Below are 26653 nucleotides of genomic sequence, written 5' to 3' on the forward strand. Positions count from 1 at the left end.
GAGAATATGTAACAGGAAAATACCATTCATCTTTGTAGCCAGATTGCTTAAGTTTACCAGAGCTGTCATCAAGACCTTTTAGAGACTAGTTTCATGATTTTGTTTATGGTTCTGTAAAGAGAAACAATATTGACTGCTGACATTATCATGGCTTGTAATTTTTTCCCCCTTAACTTCACTGTGTCCGACTACATGAAAAGTGATTTGTTTAGCTTCATCTCTTTCTGCAACAAAAGAAAAAATACCTCTTTTAATAAGATAAGAAGATGCAACTGAAGGGCCCAATCTAAGCCATGAGGTCCAGTCTCCTTCAATTGCAAACACCACACATAATCCCCATCATAAACATAATTTAGCTTTGGAAATAGTAAGTAGGAAATGTTTCCTAGTAAAGGCAATTTGAAGTGTGAGGTCTAGTCATAATTTCCTTAGAGATACAAACAAAGGAGCAAATCTACTGAACCAAACTTATGCTGTGGATAAAGGCCTTTCTTCATACCTGATCCAATTCAAACCTTACTGAAGTCGGATAAAAAAATGCACCAAGTTGGAAAGAAAAGCAGACTTTTTTTCCCCCACAGGTACAGGACAAGGTCTTGTTTTGTGTCCCTAGAGCTGTGGGAAGGCTATGTGTGTATATATATATTCATCACAAGAAAGCCTGTCATTTAGGTTATTGTTTGCATAGAGATGCATCAGATATCTCTTGGATCTCTGGAAGTTTTACTTTGTTCTTCAGCCCAGATGTCCTTTCTTTCCTCGAGGGGGAAAAAAAAAGCTAACAGCAAGTGGTGATCAGCAAACTCCCAGCTTGCTTTCATCAACACACTTTACTGCTCACCAATTTATCTCACCTAACTTTTTTCATTCTCAAATATGCATAGAAAGTGAAAAGATAATTTATGGCTTGTATAATATGCTTCAGTTTAGTCTGACTACAAAAGTCTGATTTGAAAACACCAGGGAACAAAAATACCCCATCAGAGCTCTCCAAATACCAGCATATGAGTTTTTAGTTCTTTCTTTTCCTTCTTTAGTAATCATTACTGAATCCTATTCTGTGGATTCTTTGCTACTGAGGGAGTAACAGGGCTCTTTTCCCTTTCTTTTTAAACCTCAGTTTAGATAGCCAGACACTAATTCAGATCATACTGAAATTAACTGCTTATTTCTGCACAGTTCTGTTCATTAGCCACTTTGTGTTTTCTCTCAAAGACATAAAAGACCCTAGTAATTTATATTATTTTGCAAGTAAGAATAATAAAGAAGTTTTAGTCCAAGGGGTCTGGAAGGACTAAAGCTGTAGCAGAATCCCCCTTTTTTAATCATAAACAGGGGTTTCTCACTTATTTAGCTTTCACTTGCTCCCACCATACTCATCAGTTAACTCATCCTGTACATGCTCCCTGCCAGAATGGAAGACAAAGAGAAATGTGAACACTAGTATTTTATAAGATATTTAATAGGTGTATTAAAAGGTCCATAGACTGTATGGATTCAGAAGGTAGGGAAAAAATTACTGGGAGGTGATTTCCTATGACTTCCTGAAAGCATGGAGGGCCAAACCAGGTAGGATACATGATAAAGCATCCTCTTTCTATCCACCTGCAAGTAGACAGGGGTCACAGAAGACTGCTTTACATCATTGTGCTGAGCTTGCCAACCAGAGTCAGGGTTGGTACTTGCACAAAAGTGTCACTGTTCCATCAGAACCAGAAGGAGGTTTCTCACTAGGATGTGAGAAATCTTGACAGCAGAAAACTTAAGATATTAACCCCATCTCCTCTTCGCTGCCATATTCTTAAAACAGCATCCCAATGTAGGTCCAGCTCCCTCAGTATAGGATGTGAGGCTGAGGATTAAGAGAAATGCTGGCAACTGAACTGCATTGAAAAGCAGTGGTGACACCACTGTGACAGTAAAGTAGGAAACAGGAGAATATGGTGAAGAGGATTGAATTTCTCTTAGGCTGCTTTCTCCTTGGCAAATCTAAGCCTGCATACACATGGCACAGAGCACAAACACGCACATGGTGACAGAGTTATAATGGAATTGAGGCAGGGCTTGTGTGAAAGCTGATGTGACCTCAAGCACTTACAGGGCACTCCAAGGAATAACAGCATGAGAATACAGGTATCTAAGAGCAAATCAGTTCTCTCCATTCAATAGCAGCTTAGTGTTCACCTCTTGTGGGGAAAAGAAGGGAGTACAAATTGCTGCTCTGCAAGTTGCAGTAAGTGCCCGGTTTTTTTTGCTAAACAGGTCTCCTATAAAACAATATGAGATCTTTGTTTGAATTGTTGTTCAGATTTAAAGAAATCAAACTACTTATGGTTTGATTCAGCTTAACTCCCTACATGTCCCACTGCTGTTTTGTTAGACATACTATAAGGGCATTAGCCTCTGAGTACCTCAGGCCAGCTGTACCTTATTCTTAAATTAGTCAAGATTTAAAGAGTCTTGCATTAAAAAATAGATTTTGTATAGTTTACACTAAAAGTTAAACTTATTGTTTACCGATTCTCAAGACACTTAGAAACAGAGTCCTGGACAGGTTTTGCAGAAACAAAAATACCAGGAGAGAGTTGTTTCTCTTTTGCATACAGGATGTTAACAGCTAAGCAGGAGTGGCCCAGGGATGGGCCCAAGCATCCTTCTTGCTGTGGAAGAGCACTTAACTTTTTTGGATATACAGAGAGCAGAAGAGAAATGCATAAAATTACTTTGCTACAGCATGTTAAGCATGATGCAGAAAACAGAGGACTACATTCACTCTGTACCTCAACAGCGGAATACTATGATACCATAAGCAGTGATATGAAAAACTATTTTCAGATGATTTCTGAATAAAACATCAGTGTCAAGGCAGCAAGTGGCAGAGAAAATGCCTTGTTCAATGAAGCACTCATGCGTTTGGTATCTTTACCAAATTGATTCTGCTTGGGATGAACTGGTTCAAATTTTAAAGCATTTCAATATGTAGCCTATGTACATAAATAGTTGGTTCAGTATTTAAACTAGTTGTTTGTGTGGGTTTTTTTTAACTAGTTCCTTACAGAAATCTAAATGGCTTTGAAATCTATTCCAAATAGGAATTGTTTCAAAATGTGTCTTATACTGTGATACTGAATGATGACTGGTCTCGACTGTTGGGCAGTAATGCAACGTGATACTATATGTGGAGCCAGAGTTCAAAACTAGCAGTGAAAATTTTGCACCTTTAGTTGTCAGAGGCTACAAGTTTAGGAAGGGTAACAGATTCTTTTAACTAGCTCATACTGTCCCGAGGGCCAGGCCTCAAAATAAACACAGCAACTTCAAATACAGTATTATAGGTTCCACTCCAAGCTGAAGACAATCCTGTTTGCATGTTGTGATCATTTCACACTTTCCTTTGCAAACGATCTTATATTTCACTCCTACTTATGTGACAGATTATCATGGAAAAATAATAAAATGTGGTATGTAAAAGCTATGCCAAATATAAGATACATTTATCATGCTGTCGATGGAATTTCTTACCATATGTCTCAATGGATTTACTAAAATTAGTTTTGTTTTATACACATAATAGCTATTGTTCTTAGAAAGGGCATGTATAGTGTATTTTACAAAAGGAAGAGTGATGCTTAACCAGTAGAAAAAACCCATGATACATAAGCCCTAAAAAACGTTCAACCTTTTGGTAAAGCAGTCAAAACTATTTTAGGGCTGCTTGTGTAAAGCAGAAGCCAGAAAACATGGGAGTATTCCTAAAGCTCAAATGGCTCTAGTTTCTAAATTGACAATCACATTTAGCTGACACAGATTAGGTTCATTCTGTTCTTTTTTCACTCCCTCCTTTGGGTTGTGCTGGGTGCCCCGACTGGTGAGGAAAACCATCCTTTGCTAGCTCTGTTTTGCTTCATGTAGACAATATTTCAGCTGGCTCCTCCTCTCCCAGCAGTTGTTTGAAAACAGGTTCTAGAAACTGTCAACATTGCACTAGTCTCCCTTCTGAGATAATTCTACCTGTGTGGTGAAGCCCACAGCAGGAAAAACAATAATCCAATATTATCTGGCATGTAAGAATAACAGTAGTGCACTAATGTCTTGCAGTACTCTGCAGATGTTGGCCAGCATGCTAAGGGCATCATATCCTTGAGCAACTTAGTCTACTTCTAGAACTGTAGCTTTGCACTCAGTAAGCTTGTCAGAAGGAATGGGTTCTGAGCTGGACAGATAAGGCTGACAAGTGCTATATTGTTCTTGAGCAAAGTTTCTACATGCACTTCTAGATTCTCATTTAAGCTTGGACATAAAACATATGCTTGTTTAATTAAACATACTAATAATTTAAGGTAGTATTAAGTCTAATTTAAGATTCAGCTTTAAATAATCATATAGAATCTTTTCCCTTGTGCTGTCCTCTACTATGCTCTCAATGTGTTCACTATATTAAGTACAGATGTAACAGATCCTGGCACAGGGTTGAGACTCTAGAATCAGCAATAGCAAACAAAAGTAGACTAAATTCATTTGCATTAAGGGACCAAAATCCCACCAGTGGGGTAGGTGACTTAAGCTTGTGTAACCTTTAGCCAGATAAGAGATCACCAATAGAATGGTCTGGGACATACATAGAACAAGACCTCTAACACAAAAGAAATTTAATAGAAGTCTACAGTGCTGGCATACAAAATATCCATTCATTTACTGAAAATATACAAAGCTACTTCTGATTGCTGATGAAATCAGACTATAGGTAATTCAGCTACTTTGGTACAAATATGAAAAGAACCTTTGGGTCTTTGGAATGAATATGGTTACATTATTCACATCAAACGACAAACTTACCTTTAAAACAATATCTGAACCAAAAACAGTTTTCACAACATGACTTCTCTGCCTTCTTTGTATTGCTCAGCAACTAACTTCGCTGCTTTGTCAGCTTTATGTTTCACTTACACTTTTAATCCTCGTTTTACCAAGGACTGGACACAAGTAGGAGTCTCTGCATCCCACTTCTCACCTTTACATTTTTTTGGTAACTCCCACAACCAGCAAACACCTACAAAATAAAAAATAGAACTAAATATAAAGACTTTCCCCCCTAGTTCATGCCAATTTTGTTTTTATTTAATCCCAAAGGCACAGACTGCATTTCAACATCCAACGGATGTCAGGGACATGGTTTATCTAATTCCCCTACGAAGTTTGAAAATTCCATCCATATATCAAATCCAGTAAGTTTTTATGGGCATAAGTCAACCTTAAAGAAGTATGACTGGCTGACCTTAGTGGGTTGGTTTGCGTGATAGAAGGTGGCAGGATTGGGCCCCAAGTTTTCGTAAATAACGTAGAACATCTCCAGATGAACATTCCGTGTTAGTTTTTATAGCGCATCTTCCACAGCCAGCCCACATGGTCTCACACACACATTCATAAATGCCAAAACAATAACAAATTAAACTTTGGTTTATAAAAGGGCCTTGGCTTAGATGCTGCTTATACAAGTTGGCATGCTGTTTACCCTGAAAAAGGTGTGGAACTGACCACAATGAGGTGACAACCTCAATTCCACTCACACGTGAGGTGGGAAAACCAATAACAAAACTGAAGGATTAGGAAAGGACACTTTGTTTTTCCTGGCTTGTGTGTGAATAAACCATGCTTTGTTAATAAAGAAATGAAGTCATTTTGTGAAGCAGACTAAGGAACATACCTCTTCCCTCCAGTACATATATGCATGTAAACATTTTTTATATATATAAAAGAAATATATAAATATATGTATGCCTGATTGTACACACATGTCCATGCTAAATATGACGATCCACAGAAGGATAAAGTCCTAGATTATTATTCTCCTCAATCACTATCTTGCAGGCAGTGCAAGATTTTCATTGACTTCAGTGAAGCTGTATTTCTAAGCATTACACTCTCCTGTGCTGAGCACTAGTTTGAGGACTACATATCACCCAAATCCTGCCTGTGCCTTCAAAACACAGTTTAAATGACAGAAAGGCTACGTACTGCTTCCCTAAACTAATTTAGATTTACCTTTATGGCTTGATCCTCCAGAATACTGTCAAAAGCCAACGCTGTCTGTTAAAGTAGTAGGCATAGAGAACCAGGGAGCTGCCGTGAAAGATGAATCAGTTTCATCCAAGTACTGTTCCTGTTCCATTCAAAAGCAGTGTTCTCACAAACATCGGGTAGGCCTGGTATTTAGCCCCAAAACAGACCAATGAAAAAAAGCAAATCAAATATTTCACCACACCCACATCATTTCACGAAAGTTTTTCTGCAAATAATGTTTTTCTTAAGTATTATACACAATCAAATACCTGATTGCATACATCTCGTTAAAACTTGGTTGTCCCCATAATTAACTGGGGATACCCCAAGCTATACATCCATTACTAGCACAGATGCAAAAACTAAAGCATTCTAGCTTAAACATACACTGTCAGCTCAATGCCAGAAAACATTCTACAAGAGATTACACAGACCAAGCAGATACATGTGGCAGGGACACTTCTATTAGAAACACTCTAAACAAAGCCATTTAGTACAGAGCACATTTTGCTTAAAGGATATACACATGGCATTAGAGCAAAGCTGGGAACAACTATAAGAACTTTAACTGACACTAAGGAAATAACTGCCAGTATTTATCATTCTACAAAGAAAAGTGTCATAATGAGTTCACTGGAAAAATCTCAGTTCCATCCTGCACATGTGCATGATATTTTCAGGCCATTAAGATAAAGCTAAAAGAAAACACTTTATTAAAAAGGAAAACCTTTATACGTGAAGTACTACAGAAAATACCAGCTCTTTGTTACAGTCCTGGGAAGATATGCAATCAACTGTTAAAGAAAGAAAATATGCTTCACATACACTCATCAAATTAATAGCTCCTCCCTGTCCTTCAGTAGGAAAACAGTAATTCATCACTATCAGCAATTACTCTACACAATGCACTTGCAGTATCTCTGTTGCTTGGTTAATGAGTAGCAAGTAAAGCAAAGCAAAATCTCCCTCTAATCCCTGCCCATTTACTCTAGGAAGGAAATAAGCACAGAATACCTCTGATGCAAGATATAAGTAATACAAAGCAAAAATGGGTTCTGGAACTGCTTAACCTATATCCTGTTCTACCCCTTATGGCTAATAGAATTATGCAAATATAAGAAAAAAAGATTTAACCTATGGTAAATTTTGTACCCTAGTTTCTCCTAAGGTCAAATAGAAAAACACTTTTTTTTTATCCATAAGAACGTTCTAATACTTTGCAAACTGGTTGCATAATATAGGAGGAATTGGTTTTCAGCACTAGCCTTCAATCTGTAGTCAATTCTGTAGTTCATCTATATCAGCTTCCGTTCTTTGATGTTATGACAGCACTGCAGACCAGCATCTGGTCTTCAAGGTTTAGATTTGAGTTTTACTTTGGAAATGGTATTTTCATGTATATTCCAAATTTGAAAAGGCTGAATCCTCAAATCTTTTGCATGACATACCACTGCTTCAATGTCATGCAAGCAACTACAACTATTACCTTAAAGTGAAATACTGTTCTGAAAGTTTGTGCAGTATAGACCGCATTAATAAAAAGCATCCTAAACCTGCTATTTCTGCTAATACAATTCTTCCCATAGCCACTTTTGGGGGAAAGAAAGTAATCTTTTTATTATCTCTATATATGTAAAAGTGGTAAGAGTTGCACAAGCTCCCATGAACTTGCAAATCATTCCTTCACTTGCAAATCATACCTATTTCAGCCCTGACTCTCCTTTGAGCACATTTTACCAAATGGTCTAAGGTACATTGTGTATTACTATGTACAACACAATAGACTACAGGAAGTCAGTAAATGAGCTTATAGATAATAACACACACACATAGAATGCTTGCCTAAGAATAATTAACATTAGTATAGTACAACTTTAAGTCCTTCATTTGTACAGCAGAAAGAATAATTACAGGAAAATTTACCACTGCATTTGAAGAATTCAGATAATTTCCTTTCTTTTATGGTTTTAACTAGGATGCATATGAAGTAGGTTAATTACATTTTTTAGGTGCCATGAGCAAAACCACAGGAATATTTCTGAATTTCATATTCCTGGGACCTTCTAGTAACATAAATAGTTTTGAATAATCATGCATCATGTCCTAAAGCAAATTTACAGCCTCATTAAGACTGTGAGCCAGTGTATGTGTACAAGATTAGTTACAATCATTTACTGAACTTTTTGCAGGTCACTAAAGTAAATCCATTAGTTATGTGTCTTTACCGTACACACAAGTGTTATGTCCTTCCATTAGGAAGGACAGATAATTGTAAATTACTGAAAATCATTCGTACAATTCTTTTGTTTTAAAATCTTCTTTAGCTGTCTCTAATAGGTAGTAGGCCTCCCATACTGTCGAACTTTGACATTTGTTTTTAGTAGGTTTTTCTTTCAACATTTACATTCATTCTCCTAGTAATGTTTTATTATTTCATTCTACAACAGATCATAGATCATGCATTCTTCTAATGATTTATAGTTCTTCCTTTCTGACATAATTTCTCTGTCAGACACTTAAAGCTTTAAACTCTTTGCAACAAGCATTTGGTGTATCCAGGTCAAACCTCCTCCAGAAAATTAAAATTTTCTACAGGTCTTCTCAGTCTGGATATAGTTGGCAGCAACATAAACCACACCCTTATGTTGTCTTATATTCTAAAGGAACTCCAACAGCTTAGCTTAGGAAAAAATATTGTATAATACACACATACCTGACTCCAGGCCCAAGCTCATTGGGTAAAGCAGTATTTTTTGCAGTATGCCTTAAGATCTATCAAAAAATAGTCACTATTCAGGGCTAGCCACTTACTGCGTTATTTGTCCATAGCTGCTCACAGAATATACTAACAGTTTTCTAGGAATTCAGGAAAAGATAGCCCTTCATTGAGAAGTTCACAGTCAAAAAACTAGAAAAGTCAATTAAAGATTTGTGAAGGAAAAGAACAGACATTTTTAAAACATTTTCATTTTAGCTGAACAGTAACATCCAACAATTTACCTTAGTAGGTGGACTTGGCAGTGTTAGGTTAACTGTTGGACTCAATCTTGAAGGTCCTTCCCAACCAAAATGTTTCTATGGTTTTAAGATAGTCTTCTGGATTTTGCCATTGCTTTCAGTGGGAAGGCAAATATATTTGAGGTATATATATTGAGGCACAGAACAGTTGTAATGCATTTACATGCAGGTAGAATATCCAGCAAGAGAAAGCACCATCTTTTCAACCATTTAATCTACAAAGTCTAATTTAAACACTCAAGTGTTAATAGTATGAAATGCTTTCTGCAGTCTGCTTTAGAGAAGTGTTAGTATATCTCTTGCTGTTGGAGTTTTTTTATTTGGTTTGGGGAGTAGTTGTCATTATTTATATGGGGAGAGATTTAAAGGCCTCATTTGGGAACAGAAATTAATGCAATAGACATTATGAAAAATCTTTAAAAATCTAATTTCAGCCACTCATGCAGCTTTAAAGTGGCTAGCTCAAGATCAGCTAGTAGTGTGTATCTGTCTGCGGCAGTGAGCCTTATTGCAGCCATATTATTTGTATATTTACTCTGCCTTTCAAAAGTCTACCACTGATTACAGTAAAAAAACACTGCTGTTAGACTGCAGTACGTTTGCTGGGTTAGTCTAGCTTAACTACATCTACAGGAGAGTGAATAAAAATGTTGCACACACGTGTACACAAAAGCACACACCCTTAATACCACAATTTTAAGAACAGGAACTACACTTGAGCAATATTCCTCACATGATTTGTTACACTTTTGCCTTAAAGGCTTCCTGCCATAGGAAATCTTTTAGTTTTTACATTTTATTTAATTCTAACATTCTCTGAGCATTTCGAATGAAATATACTGTTCAAATACTCCTTTATGGCAGCATGATTTCCATATTCTATTGATTTCTCTTCAAGTTTTCTCAACTTTTTCATTGAAATGTTTGAAGAATGTCCCTAAGGAAACAATAGCATATTAATTATTGCTTGGTTTATTCATACAAGAACAGTAGTTTAGATTATTTTATTATGTTCCAGACAATGATTGCCTAACCAGATAATGTAAGCAAATTAAAATAAACTGGAAATAGTTTAATTACAAAAAACATTGCTTGGAACTTTGTAGTGATGCATTTGTAGTTGAGAAATACCCAGTAATTCAGCTCACAGGGAAGATTATTGCAATATCCCAGTGATAACCAAGTAATGTAGAAAAAAGCTTTAGCCAAGGAGTAACTAATACAATTGAAGAAAGGATGTAAAAAGGTAGCGTAATATCACTGTAGAGGACTCCTAATCTTGGTCTTATTATGCACAGGATTTTTTTTTCCCAGATATAATTATTACAGCGGCCAAACAGCTGTTTTAACTTATACCAGATACATTATTCCTCAGGAGGTAGTGTGACATTTAAGAAACAGACATATATGCTCTTCTCTTGTTATTGGCATCACAGCAATAAAACAGCGTCAGAATTGTTATTTCAGCCCACATACCTTAAGGTGATCTTGTAGAACCATAAACACAAGTCTTAAAGGCAGCCTGCATCACTATTAGTGTACAAAGTAGACTCTAGTCACTTTAGAATTCAGACCTGTATTTTCATAGAATTAGATACAGATAAAACAGTCTCAGGCCACAAGAAAAAAGCAGCCCAGGAGCTCTAAATTGTTCACCATCACATAAAGTAAATCCTTGCTGTTATAAGTAGATTTGAGGGAGAGATTGTGGGTTTTGAGAGAAGGGATGCCATCCAGAGGGACCTTGACAGGCTTGAGGAGTGAGCGCATGTGAACCCCATGAAATTCAACAAGGCCAAGCACAGGGTCCTGCACCAGGTTGGTGCAAACCCCATTATCAAAACAGGGTGGGGGATGAATTGAGAGCACTGCTGTGGAGGAGGACTTAGGGATATTGGTGGATGAAAAATGGGATATGAGCTGACAATGTGTGCTTGCAGCCTGGAAAGCCAGTTGTATCCTGGGCTGCATAAAAAGAAGCATGGCCAGGAGGTCAAGAGAGATGATTCTCCCCACTCTACTCTGCTCTTATGAGACCCCACCTGGAATACTGTATCCAGCTCTGGAGTCCCCAGCACAGGAGAGACATGGACCTGTTAGAGCAGGTCCAGAGGAGGACCACAAATTATCAGGCTGAAACACATCTCCTATGAAGACAGTTAGGGTTTAAGCCTGGAGAAGATAAGGTTCTGGGTAGACCTTTCAATACTTAACGGGGCTTCTAAGAAAGCTAGAGAGAGACTTTTTACCAGGGTCTGTAGCAACAGGACAAGGGGCAACAGTTTTAAACTGAAAGGGGGTAGATTCAGATTGGATATACGGAAGAAATTTTTTTTTTTTTTTACAATGAGGCCGGTGGGTCACTGGAACAGGTTGCCCAGAGAAGCTGTGGATGCCCCACCATTGGAAGTGTTCAAGGTCAAGTTGGATAGGGCTTTGAGTAACTTGATCTAGTGAAAGATGTCCCTGCCCATGGTAGGGGGTTGGACTAGGTGATCTTTAAAGACCCCTTTCAATCCAAACCATTATATGATTCATTAGCCAAGAAAAAAGGCTCTGTGGAACAGCAGTGTTCCTCAAAGCATATGTATATACTCACATTTATCAGGGAGATTCATGACCTCATCTTGTCCTCATTAGAAGTTGAAACACAATAAGAATCCAATCCAACTTGGCTTTAAGTAAACAAACAAGCTCTTATAAATGCTTACAGAATAGCACAATTCATGTATTCATCTTATGTTTGCCACAAAACACCAGCTCCACTGTGACACCAAGTTCCTACAGCTCTACCTGCTGTCTACATTTCCATGGATCTCTAGCAGAATTTATTTACTTAAAGTTTCATCTTTCTGTTCCTTCAGGTGCTTTCCTTAACTACTACCAGAATATTAACCGATTGTGGAAAATTGAGCACAAATTTCCTATACTCTTATTAATTTTTCCTTTGATGTCAGTTTTGCAATTTGTTTCACATGTTCCATTGCACACTATGCCATCTGAATGAGCTTCAGGGCTGACAACCTACAGAAATCTTATATAAGAGTGGCCTCTGTCAAAAATACAGCTAATTATTTTCTTTTCCTTTGGATTGAGCTCCCTAATACTAAAAGCCTTTAACTCATTCTCTGAATGCACAGTTCTATTATATTTTTAAATAAGCTTACATAACATATGATCACACTTTTCAGAAAAAAAAGGGTTATCAGTCAAGTTATCTCCTAACTGGTCTAGTGAAACAAGCAGCAGCTTTCATCTAAACCCTACCCACCTTTTCCTTCTCAAGAGATGCACAAATAGCCTAAGTTCTTTCAGCACACTTGTGAATTTGCTTTGTAGCACAGCCAAACACTACCACATTTTTATATAGGCAGCATCCTGCAAATAAAGTTAAAGAGAAGAGGCCTTTACAGTCTGATTACAAAACCTATGATTGATTTCCTCCTTCAGTGTAAAGCATTCAGATTTTAGGCAACAGGTAAGACAACCTAGACAAAAACTTCAGCCAGTATAATGAACTACTTACCCCAGGGCTTGGTTGGGTCCTCATACTGGAAGAATTATTTTTACACTATTATTGTAAGTTACATGAATGTTACAGACAAAGTTAAGCAAAGAAAAACTTTTCTGCAATGCTGGTACTATTTGCTTTCTAACATCAGTGCTATCCTTGCCCTTTCACATACACTCTAAGTGTCCTACTTCTGGGTAGGAGTGTCCTGTCAAGTTGTCTTACCATCATGTTACTACTACTGCTTGACTCTTGGGCCTGTTTGTAAGTCTCCATCATTCATAAGGAGGCAAATTATCTCCCCATTATATTAATATTCAATCATTTATTTACATTAAAGACTGCAAAGAACTACCTTCTCACAGTATACAAGTTTCTCATTTTCTAGGTACCCAGCCTAAGGCACTCATGAGTGGGATTCATTTTAACTAATTCTATACATTTAACTTTTAGATGTGTAGCCTGAACTCATTGAATTACTTCCTTTAGTCAGAAAGAAACATTTTCGCAAAGTGTTTCAGATGCCCTGTCTCAGACTGTTTTTTTTAAGAGATCAATTATCGTCTGGACAGAAACAGTGAGAATAAACATCTGAAAAAGAGAACTGCACACTGAACAGTAACAGGAGAAAAAACAGTATTCTATGAGCATTTTTCATTTAAACAAAAAAGTAATATGCAAATACAATACTGTTATACAAATGTCCAGACATTAAAGATGTCGTGTCACAACCTTTCAAAATGTTAACATGGCATCCTTAATGCATCCTCACTTCTCTAAAAAAAAAAAAAAATCTATGAGCACATCAACAGTATTGTGAAAGCAATTTCTTTATGGAACAGTATTTCTTCATAAGGACTACCAAAACCAGATGAACAGAATGATTCCAGGGGGGAAATTCTTAAGCATTCATCCTTATGGAACATTACTCAACCATTTAAAAATGAAATATACTGAAATCAATCTGCTTCGCAGCAAAAAATGGAACTCTTGACCTATGAAGTAAAAGATTGGGTTGTGTTTTGGGTTTTTTGGTTGTTCTGGGTTTTTAAAATTGTTACATTGAGCAAGACTTGTTCTCAGGCTTTCCCAAGAAAAATGAATACCACCTTATTACAACACCACCACATCCTGTATATTATTGTACAATCTAACTTCTGAGTTGTCATACATGTATTTCATGAAAATTAACTATAGAAAGTTAATTTGTTTATTCCACAAATAATTTAGCCTTTCAAAATATTCTAAGTATAGAAATTACTTATACAAATTAAGTATACAGATTTCATAGCAAATGGTAAAGTTAGTGTCACCTTTCCTGTCAGTATTGTGATGAAACAGCTATGCAAAACCCAAAAATATTAATGTGCTTTCTTACCTATTACAAATTCAATGTAGAATTTTAATATAAGTCAAAATGACAAAATAGTGCATGGGATTAATTATGTTCCAATACGTTATTTTATCCATTGTGCAAATGACACAAATTACATAATTATTTTTAAAGTAATTTATCCTGATTTATAAACAGCTTTTGGCTAAAGATATTATCTTGACATCCAGAAGCCGTTTGAGATATAGGGAGATTACAGGATTATGAATGCTAACACATCAAGCAGCTCTATTTCCTCTCCGTATTTCTATAAGTAACATCATTTTTTCCTCATTCGCAGTTTATTTGCAGTACTTCCATCTTTTGATGTAAATATTTTTTCTTTCTGGAAGTAGCAAACATGACAGTTCATCTTTATTTCATTTTAGCAGGCACCCCAGATCTTATACAGGTGTATACTGATACATGATACAGCTATGTGTGTATACCACCCCAATTTAAATGTACTTTCACTGACCTGGTGAGCTAAGTTGCCTATAAGTCACCATCACTACAGGTGTTTCTTTCCCTCAGACATGCAAGAATCAAACATTTCCACATGAAACAGCTTTTCTGACAAAATCACACAAGATTTAAACCAAATGTTAGCCAATAAAATTAATAAAGCCGTTTTCCTGGAATCTTAGGACTTGAAAGGACTCAAAGAATCATCTAGACAGCCTTCTGCCCCAAAATAGTATGAAGTCTACCTAAGAAATTGCTGGAAATACATGAAAAGTCTACTGTCTGAGTATACCTGAGCCTTATAGCTCCAACAACAAGCTATTCAAAGGCACTTGAGTACTCTTTAGGAATCTCTCATCGATGTAACAGCTTCAGAAGTATAAAGATTCTTTGTGCATGCATGGGTGGGCTGTTAAGAAGCTGCTGGATTGTTAGGCATGGCAAACTGAATATTGCAGTGTCTAGGAATCTAGAAAAAGCATTGCTCTCATTTACTTACCAGAGTTCTTCATGTTCTTAATCACTGTGTGAGTAGTCATTATGAAAGTCTCCTTCATTGCACCTGTCAGCATATGGTAGGTACAACTGATATTCATGGTAGTTTGAGAGATAATACCCTTTTAATGTGATAGCAATTAAAGCTACTTCATTTCAGAGGTAATCTATCCTGACAATCTTAATACTATAAGTTGTCCCATATAGTTCTACCATTTTTTTATACTTATTTTAGGGCTTAATGTGCACTTTCACCTGAAATACATAATTATTTGTAGTACAGCACTTAACGTACACCATTGCAATTAGGCTGCCATTATGATACCAACTGTACAAATATATTTGCAAAAGCTTAAGGAATTTTCAGTCTAAATACGCAAATCAAAGTACAGGAACAGTAAGAAAGGCATTGAGGAAAAAAATGAAAATCAAAGGAATAGCTGAGATTAAAACTGAGGTATCATTGTTCTGTTTGGGGACATCATAAGCTCCATTCTTTCTCGCTGAACACACTGTCTTGTCAGAATGTTTTCAGAGTCACATAAAGAAAATTCTATGCAATTGGTCTTACAATAAATTGCATACTTTAAGTTTAGAGATTTAGAGCTTGTTATTAAGGATTGATATTCAATTTAGAATACAAGTTCCAAGAACTTTCATCAAACTAGCATCAACATAATATCCAGAGAATATAAAACACAAAATTTGTGGCAATATTCAAACTGACTAAATAAGTGCATGTCCCATTAAATCTCACCTCATAATATCATATATATTGTCTAAAGATATATTACAATCATACGCAAAGAACTCAACCTCCCAAAGCACAGATGAGTAGCCTTTAAGTATTATACACACCCATCAGAAGAACCATTTACAACATTACCTTTCTCCAAAGATAACTACATAAAGCACAATATGGCTAGTGTTCTGTATCAGAACCTTCAGAGTTATGCTTTAATCAAACTATGCTACAATAATAGCAGTTACAACAATGATGAAAATATTCAGGGAAATATAATTTATATTCAGTTGATGTCATAACTGTTACATAGGAGGAATATTAACTTTAAAAAATCAGGAAATTGGTACTAGAATATAAGCGAAAAAGAAGAACTTCAATCTAGATATCATCATCAAGCCATCAAAAGAAGTCTGATGCCCAATTTAATAAGTATTAGAACAGGTCAGTACACATATATACATATACTTCACTGCCAAATTGCAAGACTTCCAAACATATTAAGCAACAGATATGATGATGATTTTCATCCTTCATGTTGATACTCTAAAGACCCATGCCCATTACAACTGCACTAGGGAAAGTCCTAAGACTGAGCTTTGGACTCCAAAATCGACAGTTAAGTTCTCAAATATCAATATTACTATGCATGTGATGGGATTCGAAACTTGTACTCTTCTGTATATGAGGCATTTTTATTAAGCAAAATATACTGCATTATTTATAACTTAAAGTTTCAGTGAGTAAATATCTTTGAAGTGCAAAGATCATGAGCAGTTTCATTGTTAAAAGGCAAGAGTATGTCAGGAAATGGTTTTCACCTTAAACACATGTCAACAAAACAAACTGTTGTATCCCTTACCACTAACAGCAGTATAGCTTGATCATTCCCTGTATTCTAGTATAAGATATTACAATGAAAAAACAAAGAGGAACATTAAATATCAAAAACTGATGGACTACAAAGTAACAAAGTTTTGTAACTGAATAAATCAAATATTAAGGGAAAACCATACTTGTTTGGGGAAAAAATATTTGCAGGACTGTAGGGGAGAGAGTGGGAGAGAGAGAAAGGGAAAGGAGAAAGATTGACTATAAAGACACAGATGCAAGCTGACAGAAAGAGGTTAAGGAACAAGTCTTGCTAGCCATCATCATCTAATTCAGTGTGTGCATGCTGTACAATACACCGGTTTCAGCCATACCACTGTGTTGTTCCCTTATCCAGATGGCAGCTATACACTGGCCACACACAAACATACAGCCCCCTCTTAACTTTACAGAATAAGTATGGAAACTCAAGGGTTTAGCATCTAAGGAACTATAAAAAAAGATCAGATGCTTATGATTCCTGCTTTGTTTTCATATAAAACATGTTGCCCTTCTGGAAAAGATTAAAAGAAAGCCAAGAAACCTCTATTACAGAGAGGAAAACAATAGTTATGTTTGTAACCCATATTAAATATGTTATGATGATGGTTTAGTAGTGTCAGACATTTTAAAAATCATGGCATGGTTTCTATTAAACATGGACACTTACACAGAACATGAATTCTTAAAGAAAGAAATAAGAATTTTATTCAGTTTTCCTTTAAGTTTACATTAGGGGAGACCCCTGAAAACAAGCAAAGAGGGGGTTCCCCTCAACATATAAAAACAACCATCCCAACACACCAGTGTTTCTCACACAGCCTTGAAACAGCATATATTCATTATTCAGAGAGTATTTACTAACTTGCCAAAGGAGAACTCCTATGAATCTAACTTGTTTTTAGGAGTTTCACTAGCAACTTCCCCTGGGAAAAAAAAATAAGGACTAGGTGTTTTTTGGTTGTTTTGTTTTTGTTTTTGTTTTGTTTTTGTGTGTTTTTTTTCTGTTTGTTTCGGTTTTTTTACACTGTATCACTCTGGAATAACATTCCTCTCTCTAAACAGAAGACAAGCAAACCTTTTTGTATCATAAGAATCAAGTTCAACTAAAACTCATGAAGTGGTATTCTGTAGATGCAAATATAATTATTAAATTTATTTTCATAATGGTGATGCTAAGAGCCAGGCATTTTATAAAGACATCGTGAAAAATTCAGCAGTCCAAATACAAAGGAGAGACGAAGTAGGTAAACAAAGGTAAAACGTAGAAGTTGTTGATGTCACACAAGTTCTGCAAGATGAGCTACATCAAAATTTTAGATTGCCTGTCATAAGTGAAGGAAGCAATATTGACATTAATCTTGCAACACGAATTAGTTATCTTGCTGTTCTGGGACAGAACTGATGTGGCAGTCACCTCATCATTTCAGCTGTTGGGGGCTCAAACACATAAGCAGAGAGTCTATGAATGAGAGGGGGGAAAAAGAAATATTTGTAACTTTAGGCACCTGAATTTGTCAGGCAGGTTCTCCAAGCTCCAGTTATAGCCATTAAAGAGAAATCAGCAGACACACAAGACTTCTCTGAATCACTTGTTAAAGGATCTTAAAATTTATCTCCATTGACTTCAGGGTGAAACTGAGGAGACATCCTAGCTTAGTTTTAGCTGACTACATCAGGTGCCAAATTTGACTCATGTGAATACCTCCTAGGTGCATTGGTTAGCTCAGAAAAGTAAGACGGCATTATGCACTACAAAGAAAAACTCCAAATCCACAGATAATAAAAAGACTAACAAACAGAAAACTGGCCCATATCTTTGCTTTTAAACAAAGATTACACATAGCAAAGAACATGTCTCGTTACTCTTTAGAGCTCAGGTTCCAGATTCACCTGAAAATTGGTTTTCCCCTATAGAGAATCACTGTTAAGATATCACAATAAGACAAACCTGCTCTTGGGTTCAAATGGACAGCATTAAGAGTGAAATGATGTTACCTGTCCTTTGAAACATGCACCTATGAAGCATTTCCCTAAAACTTTCAGATTTTCAAGAAAATAGGAGGTGATGAGTGAAAAATTCACATTTCTGGTATTGTGTTTGTGATTGAGTTCCTCATTCTGGTGTGCTACAAAGTCAGACTGCATTTTCAGTGGCATTATGATAGAACACTATTTCTCTAAATGTTTTGGCAAAAATAGGAATGATCCTCTGGCTAATGCTGTATACTGCAGACAGAAAACTGAGGCTCAGGAAGAGTACAGTGCATGTTTAACCACAGAACACAGCTTGTGTTTATTTAACAAGTGTATTGAAATGCCAGTGATTCTTTTCAGCTGTCCCATTACTTCCCCTCCCGCCCCCAACTTTTGTTTAATATTTTCCATGGTCCTAATTAGGCAATGCTCAAATTTGGAAAAACCAGCAAACATACAGTACTGTGCAGCAGATGGCAAGATATTCTAAAGAGATCCCATTAACAGCATCTTGGACATCATGTGATGTAAGACAAAAGCAAACACTTGTAGCAGCCAACTGGAATTAATTCTTCTACAGTGACAACAGAGATGGCAGCCTACAGCTTGCAGGAACAGAAAGCTGAGAGTGAAATCACAGGCCACCCACATATAGAGGTGATATAAATAAATTACCCCAAGTTTGGTCACTGGTTCCAAACTAACAAACCATTTGTCCTTAATTCACATACTCTGAAGGTTGAGTGAAGTACAATATAAAATATCAAAACTGAACTAACTCTGGTTAATGTAAGATTGCTAAACTGTGTAGCTCAATGCAATGTGCAATAATTGCCTGTTATGCAATCTAAAGCACATTTGGTTTCACCCCCCAAAAAGTACATATTTTGTTTTGATAGAAATAAGTTCTTTCATATTAAAATTGTTACTAGAGATGTCAAAGATGTCCCGTCAGACCACAATATATCACACACACATTTTGCTTCCTGGCAGATTGTTTTCACTTAGACAAAAATCCTCTATCATGAGCTATATGTTTTGTGTTACATGTATGCCACTGGCTACTTATTTTCTTCATTACTATTTTCAAAGGTTTAAAGCTTAGATTAATATATACATAATTCACATGAAATAACTTTAATAAGTAAATATTTCAGAAAAATGAGTAAGAACTTTTAGCAGGATGATCTGATTGATTTTTTTTAAGTTTAATTCATTATTTAGTCTGGTACAATTTCTGTATCCCACACTTACCACAGTCAAATCTGAATATAAAGCACAAGCTTTAGAGCTTTAGCTTTAGGCTCTGTCACACCATTCAGTTTTAGACATCTGCATTAGCTGGCTAAATTGGCCTGTAACATCCCTACTATCTATACAATCTCCATCTCTTCACAATGAAAGAAATTCCTCTGGAGAACTACTAAATCTTTGTGCACTGAATAGCCTCAGGGAAGAATCTCTTTTGATTTTTTGACCATAAGTAATCTATGGAGACAAACTGGAGATGAATAAAATGAACATACTGCTTTAACCATCATTTACTTATTTGCCTGTGCTAGTCAAGGTGTTGACATATCACTGTATTTCCCTCACGTATTTCAATTTACACTGGCTAATTACAGTAAAAAAAAAGTCTAAAGATTTCATAGAGCTGTTGTTGGGTAAGACTGAGCAGCTGACTCAGCAACACCGATTTTGGTAGTCTCTTTTGTCACAGTGGGGGGGAAACAAAAAGAAAAAAAAGAACCTGCCATTTGGTATACAGAAATAAGTCTCAGTTATGCAATGGTTCTTTTTACAGCAGTGTTATGTGAAAACAAATAGTTTTAAACATCTCAACACTAGAAGATTCTATAGTATAGTAGAATAAGTGTAACAAGGTCTGTTCACAGCTACATCAGGCTGACTACAAGATGGAATTCCTGCATGTCATCCCCATTCCTCTTAAGTATTATGACTAACTTACCTTACATTTTTTTTACTCCAGATTATTCAGTTGTAAAATGGTTTTACTAATTTATAACCCAAAAGACATTGCACATAAGAAGCTAAGTCTTTTACCATAGGAAAGCAAAAATCAACAATGAACTCTTGCAGGTTAAGGAATGCGATGTTAACACAAAGTATAGTTTGCCCAGTCTCACCCATGTCACTTAGAAGAGCACAAAACACAACAGTAACTGATAATAGGGCAGGGACAGTGATAGGGTAGTGGCATTTACAACTAATTGCTTGCTAAACCCACACTTGAGTTTGGCTACCCTATGGTTTCATTTTTAGAAATAAGGATTTGTGGCTGAAGTCTTTGATTTCAGTTCTTCATTTTAAGAACAGTTTTAAATTAAGATAAACATAAATACACTTCCAGTCCTGTATGCTATCAGGAGAATTAAGTATTAAAACATGGATATTTTGCTAAACAGATATTTTATTTTGCTCCTTTTCCATTTCATGATAAGTTCTCAAAATGACCACATTGTATTGGATTTTTTTTGTAAAGGACTCCTAAACCTTTTGCTAGTATAGAATTTAGTATTAACAGTCATGAAAATATGTAAACTTGCCATAAGTTACATAAAACAGATCATAACAGCAGTCAAAAATCAGACTGCTAGACAAGACTGTATTAAATGCAAAATGGCATATACTGTACTTTCATCCAGAAATAAGACCAAAGTATGTGCAGCTTCTGATATTTTTAGATTACCCTTACTTGGAAAAATTGTAATGCCTATAAAATTCTAATAAGAAACTAAAGAAATGAACCCACTCAGTATAAATATTTGTTCCAGGGTTAAAAGTATTTGCACGAGTTTAACAATTGTATAAATTATTTAGACAAAACTACCCTTTTTTGTTTTGTAGACCAAAGAATGAGATTTATTCAAGATATCAAGCTCATATTTTCATTGTTATTAAAAGCCTGTAAATATACCATTACAAAAAGACCCTTTGTACTGTGAAGCATAGCCTCTGTGCTTAGCAAGTCCTGAAAACAAAGCTTAAAGTTTTGGGGACTAATAATTTAATATTCTTCCCACAAAAGTTTTGTTTATGAAGTAACACATGAGTTTAGAAATAAGTGCCACATAACTTATAAACAGAGCCTTAAGAAACCCTTTTCTATATTCCAAGAAAGGACATAATATTCTCTGAAATTCATCCTAGTTAACATCAAACAACTTTGACTAAAACTCAGGAAAACAATGTTTCATCCAAGCTACAAGCATCCCCAACACAATAAAACAAAAGCAGTTAGAAAGTCCGTATTTGATATCATATATTCCTGATAATGTAGAAGAATTTTTTAAACTCAAGTCCTTATATTTATAATAAATATGTAATGAATTACCATAAGCCTTCAAACAAAGTTTAAAACTCACCTATGCCACATTGTTCTCCTGCTACATCCTCCTTTACTGCTTATTAAACAACTAACAATCTCCTTGTTTATCAAAATACACAAGTGAATGAAATAAACACCAATTAAGCAGAACACCACAATTTCATTACATATAAATGTAACTAGCTTCTAAAACATATGCCATAACTCCAAGACAACTGTTTTAGGCCTGGAACAGTTTCAGTTCATTCACGTGAATGGAATTGATAGAAGTCCTCTTCTAAAAGGAACAAGGGTACCAAACACATTTGTGAAGACTTGTCCCATTGGTACAACTTCTGTTAAAGAAAGCCTTAACTCAGCTTCAGTTCTAGAAATATCACATACCATTTTTACCTGCATTGGGCATTATGTTGCTTAATACTAACAGCAAAACCCTTCTGTTCATATGAAATGGGAAAGAAAAAACAAAGTGCAAGCACCAGTTTAGTCTGTGGAGGAAAGTCTCCTTGACCCTCCCCTCCCACAACAGGCAATTAGTGTCTTAAAAGACCAAAATCTATACCCAACAAGCAACAGAGAAGATGGAGAGTCTTGTTAAAGGAGTAAGACTCCTAAAGAGTTCAGCAGAACTTTACAATATGTAAAAACAACACGATGCTAGCAAGCTCCTATTTCAAAGCAACTCTGTACAAATTGCCTGCAAGAAAATCAACCCTCTACTGTATTCCCTAATGGGTACCTTGACTTTCCCCACTCCTTCAGAGCAGGAACCTTGGTATTCTAGCCAAGACCTCCATGTCAGGAAGTAAGTTTCTGACACTCAGACCCCTACACATCAACTACCTTAATCTGTCCATCCAGAATATATGTTCATAATGATCTTTCTACCATGAGTGGGATCAATTGAGAGTCAATCCAAAATTCAAACTCTGATTCCACTGACATCCATAACCATCCGGCCAAACAACACACTTGCCACTTTCTGCCCTTTCCCTTAGCAGTTTCCAGAACAACTTCTAATTTGCCAGCAACTAATAAGAAACAGTATTTAAGAGGGTTTCAGACCTTCAGAAGATGAGGTATGTGAGTGGATCTTATAAACTCTTGTAATATGACCCCAACCAGAATCAGTCAAAAATCAGTTCAGAAGTGATAGAATTGTTTTTACATTATAACATTCAAAAAATAACCAGGTTTTTAGATATCATGAACCAATTTCATTCATTTTTTTATATCTTTGTTTAAAATGCATTTCATAAAAGTTAGAGAATTTTCAGTGCAGCTCAAGTGTGAATAAACAAACAGGAAACTTTACAGAAATACTAGAAAGGGACTCAAAGGAAACTACTAGCCAATAAAAACAATCATTTAGGTCTACCTTCTACATTTCACAATTAAAAGCAGGCGTGTTTTGGAAAGTTATTGTAGAAGGGCCTAGCAAATACTTTCCATGGTCAGAGTAAGGTACAAAACCTATAAATGAAACTAGGAGCATATTAAAGTTAAAATTGAACAGTAAGAGTTATATCATGTCCTTTTCTGGCCTCAGAGAAGGCAATTTCAAGCTATTCAAGAAATTCAGAAAACATCAATACCCACACAGCAATGCATTGCGAACTTTGTAAGAGTCTGACTATTAAAACAGCCATTCTCTACTCAAGTAATACAACCTTGCTTTCCATTACGACTAAGTAGGTGAGGTAAAGTGCTGTACCAACACAGCTAGATTGGTTAACTGAAGTATATGTCCATTGCATATATGTATGTATAAGGTATATATTCATGGCATCATGACTTTGTGTAACAGATGACCATGAGAACCCAATGGTTCTTTCAATAAAAATATAATCTCCTGACCAAAAATTTTTATCCTACCTGGAAAAATACATACATGTTTTCCACAGATAAAATATTTATGTCAGAAGACAACTGATACAATTTTGCAGTTATAATACAGAGAGCTATAGTATAACTTTACTCCAGTACAAAGTAATCCATGTATATATAGTTAGTTTTAATTTAAAATTAGTACTGTATTTTCTGGAAAATACCAGAAGCATCACATCTGTGGAAAAAAATTACAAAGTACCAGTTGGCTCAGTCATAAAACTAATGGCTGCTACTCTTACCCAAGCAATTGGTTCTCTTTAGAGTTAAAAACATACCAAATTTGAGTAATAAATATTATTTGTATTAAATATTGTTATAATTAAAGGTCAAACATTCCAGAAAGCAGTTTCAAGACAACATATAATGTATAACAAATATTATAAGACTAACTTGGAGTTTTGAGACATTCCAAAACTTCAAACTTAACTAGAAATTAAAGATTTCTTATTTGTACAGTTTTTTCTACAAAATACTAGAAGATAATATAACTGAGGGAAGACGACAAAGGATCAACAAAAATATTGCTTAAATATTTAAAGTTAAAGAATTACAAAATCCTGAGTGTTGAGAGCAATAGGGTGTATTTCAAAATGCACTTATAATGCTAAGGGACTCTTCAAAACAGTGAAAGCTGAAGGGTTTGTTTCCTATTTCTTCTCAGGACCACACAGCTATAGCTCAAGAGTGTTTTAAGGAGCTGCACTTGAGTGAAGAGAAGGTTGCTTCAGATTATTAATGGAAAACAAATGGGGGGATTAAGGGTGAAGGAATGATTAATGAGAATGAATAGAATGTGTGAAAATTCCTCAATTTTATTATCCTCCAGTGTTGATGTGGAAAAAATCCCTTCATCAGGTCAGCCTACTTAACTGGCCTATAGGCTACAGTATTGTCATTTCCAAAAGCTTACTAGGTTTTTAAAACATAGTTTGATAGTTTAACATAATGAGACTATTATAAAATAATAAAACTAAATACAATACCCGAGGACTTAAGAATATTAGTTTTTAAGCAGTCTTCTCAAGCAATAATTCTTAAGCTTCACAATAAGAAAAAAGAAAAGTGGTACTTAATATTTAGATTCATTCCTCCCTTTGCTGAGTTATAAAATGCAAATAAACCAGAAGGAAAACAAAGTATGAGAAAGAAAAGATGAAAATTATGACAATAAACAAATAAATAAATACTTGCCTAGTGTAAGTATATGGCCAAATATTAGCAACAGTGATACTTATTTACTAAGACACTGATTTTGTGATGTGCATAATAGAAATGTTATATTAATAAATATGATTGCTTTAACATAGAGCTACATTTGTGAGCAGACCTGCAGTCTTTTTAACCTGTTTAATGTAGATCTGCACAAATTAGCAAGTATTCTATACATCCATGTAGCACCTTAAACTGTAGGACCTTAAATTTTACCCAGATCGTATTGGTGTTTGATCACAATATCTTTTTTTGTCACAAGCACTACAAAATATATATAGTTTGAAGTTTAATGATATCACTAACTCTTACATTCATCCATTTTTTTATTCTGTAATCTATATAAAAGAAAACATTCACAGTTAAAACATTATTAAGTTACAGATAATTATTTAAACTTAGTGGTATAAAAACTGTAGCATTAAAATACAAAATGAACACTTAAGATAATCTGAAGTTGACAGTGTGCTCATTTATTAACAAACCTTCTTTAAAAGAAAGTATGACATTTTTTTTATTGGTGACATAAGTATTTAACTTTTTCCATAAGATTCCTTGGTGATTCATATAGACTAAAACAGTCTTTGACAAACCACTGCTTGCATGAGTACAGAGAAAAGATAGCAGTTGACAGAAAAAGGAAATGAAAACAAGCAAAGCAATGTGAAAGATGTAGATAAATGAAATGAAACTAGAAATGAGACAATAGGCTCTTTTTCACTTCCTTGGAAAATATTTTCTGTTGCCAGCATTTGCAATGATCTCCTATATTGGCATTCCTTATAATAGAGGAAAAGCCCTGTTCGTTGATAAATACTACTTTAACATGAAGAGCTGAAATAAAGTGGAAGCCTATTGACATTTTTACCTAAAGGCACAGTAGGTGTAACAATGCAGCTTTGAGGGGTTCTTTAATGTCAAATAGAGTAGCATGATATCTTGACTCCTGAAATCATTAAGAGTTAATAGAGTGCTTCTCTATAACAGTAATATAGCAGTACTGAGCTACTGGAGTCAATTTCAGAGCAAAAATATTTAAGGCAGACAGGTTTGCTTTGCTTTTAGCTTAAATTCTAATTTACTTGTTTTATGGATTGAAAAACAGTTTAGGTATTTGTATAACTGTGAAATACACTCTGCACTATCAATGTACTAGGTCATTTGGCTTAGACATGCACAGCACTTCCCTTTAATACTGATCCAAGTACATGTTGTTCTGGAAAGAGTTCAATAGCAGCATTTTCATCTAGAGCCAGAATGCACTAATTTTCCATTTCTATTGTCTTCTGTACTTTATCTTAAGTTGGGAAATATATATTAGTTGCAGCACATTTAACTTAATTTTATTTAGTTTTACAGGTGCACTAATGCATTTGGATAATCTTTAAAGAAAACAGTTGTAGGAAACATAATTATCTTCAGTATTATTTCTCCAGATAATTTGTAGAACAAAGCTTAGGTTAAGATAGAAGTCAATCAAGATGGAAATTTTAATCTTTACAAGCAATCTAAATGGAATCTTAGATCCGCAGTCTTCAGTTTCATATCCCAAATGAATGTTGTATATTGTAGTTCACTCATATCTAAATGACGCTGCCTAGACAATCTACTGTTCATCTGTCAAGAATGAAATCAACAATTAAAGACTACTAATCCCAACAAGAGCTTGGCTACCAAGTTGTGCTCAATACAAAA

General features: G+C 35.4%; 1 pseudogene; it reads right to left on the reverse strand.

Moving 5' to 3' along the window:
• The window catches only part of LOC137668937 (NAD(P) transhydrogenase, mitochondrial-like), a 36178-nt pseudogene extending 21156 nt beyond the window's left edge, over nucleotides 1–15022 (reverse strand).
• Nucleotides 15023–26653: the final 11631 nt, after the last annotated feature.

This window comes from Nyctibius grandis, chromosome 11 (genome assembly GCF_013368605.1).
Source record: "Nyctibius grandis isolate bNycGra1 chromosome 11, bNycGra1.pri, whole genome shotgun sequence".
Lineage (NCBI taxonomy): Eukaryota > Metazoa > Chordata > Aves > Nyctibiiformes > Nyctibiidae > Nyctibius > Nyctibius grandis.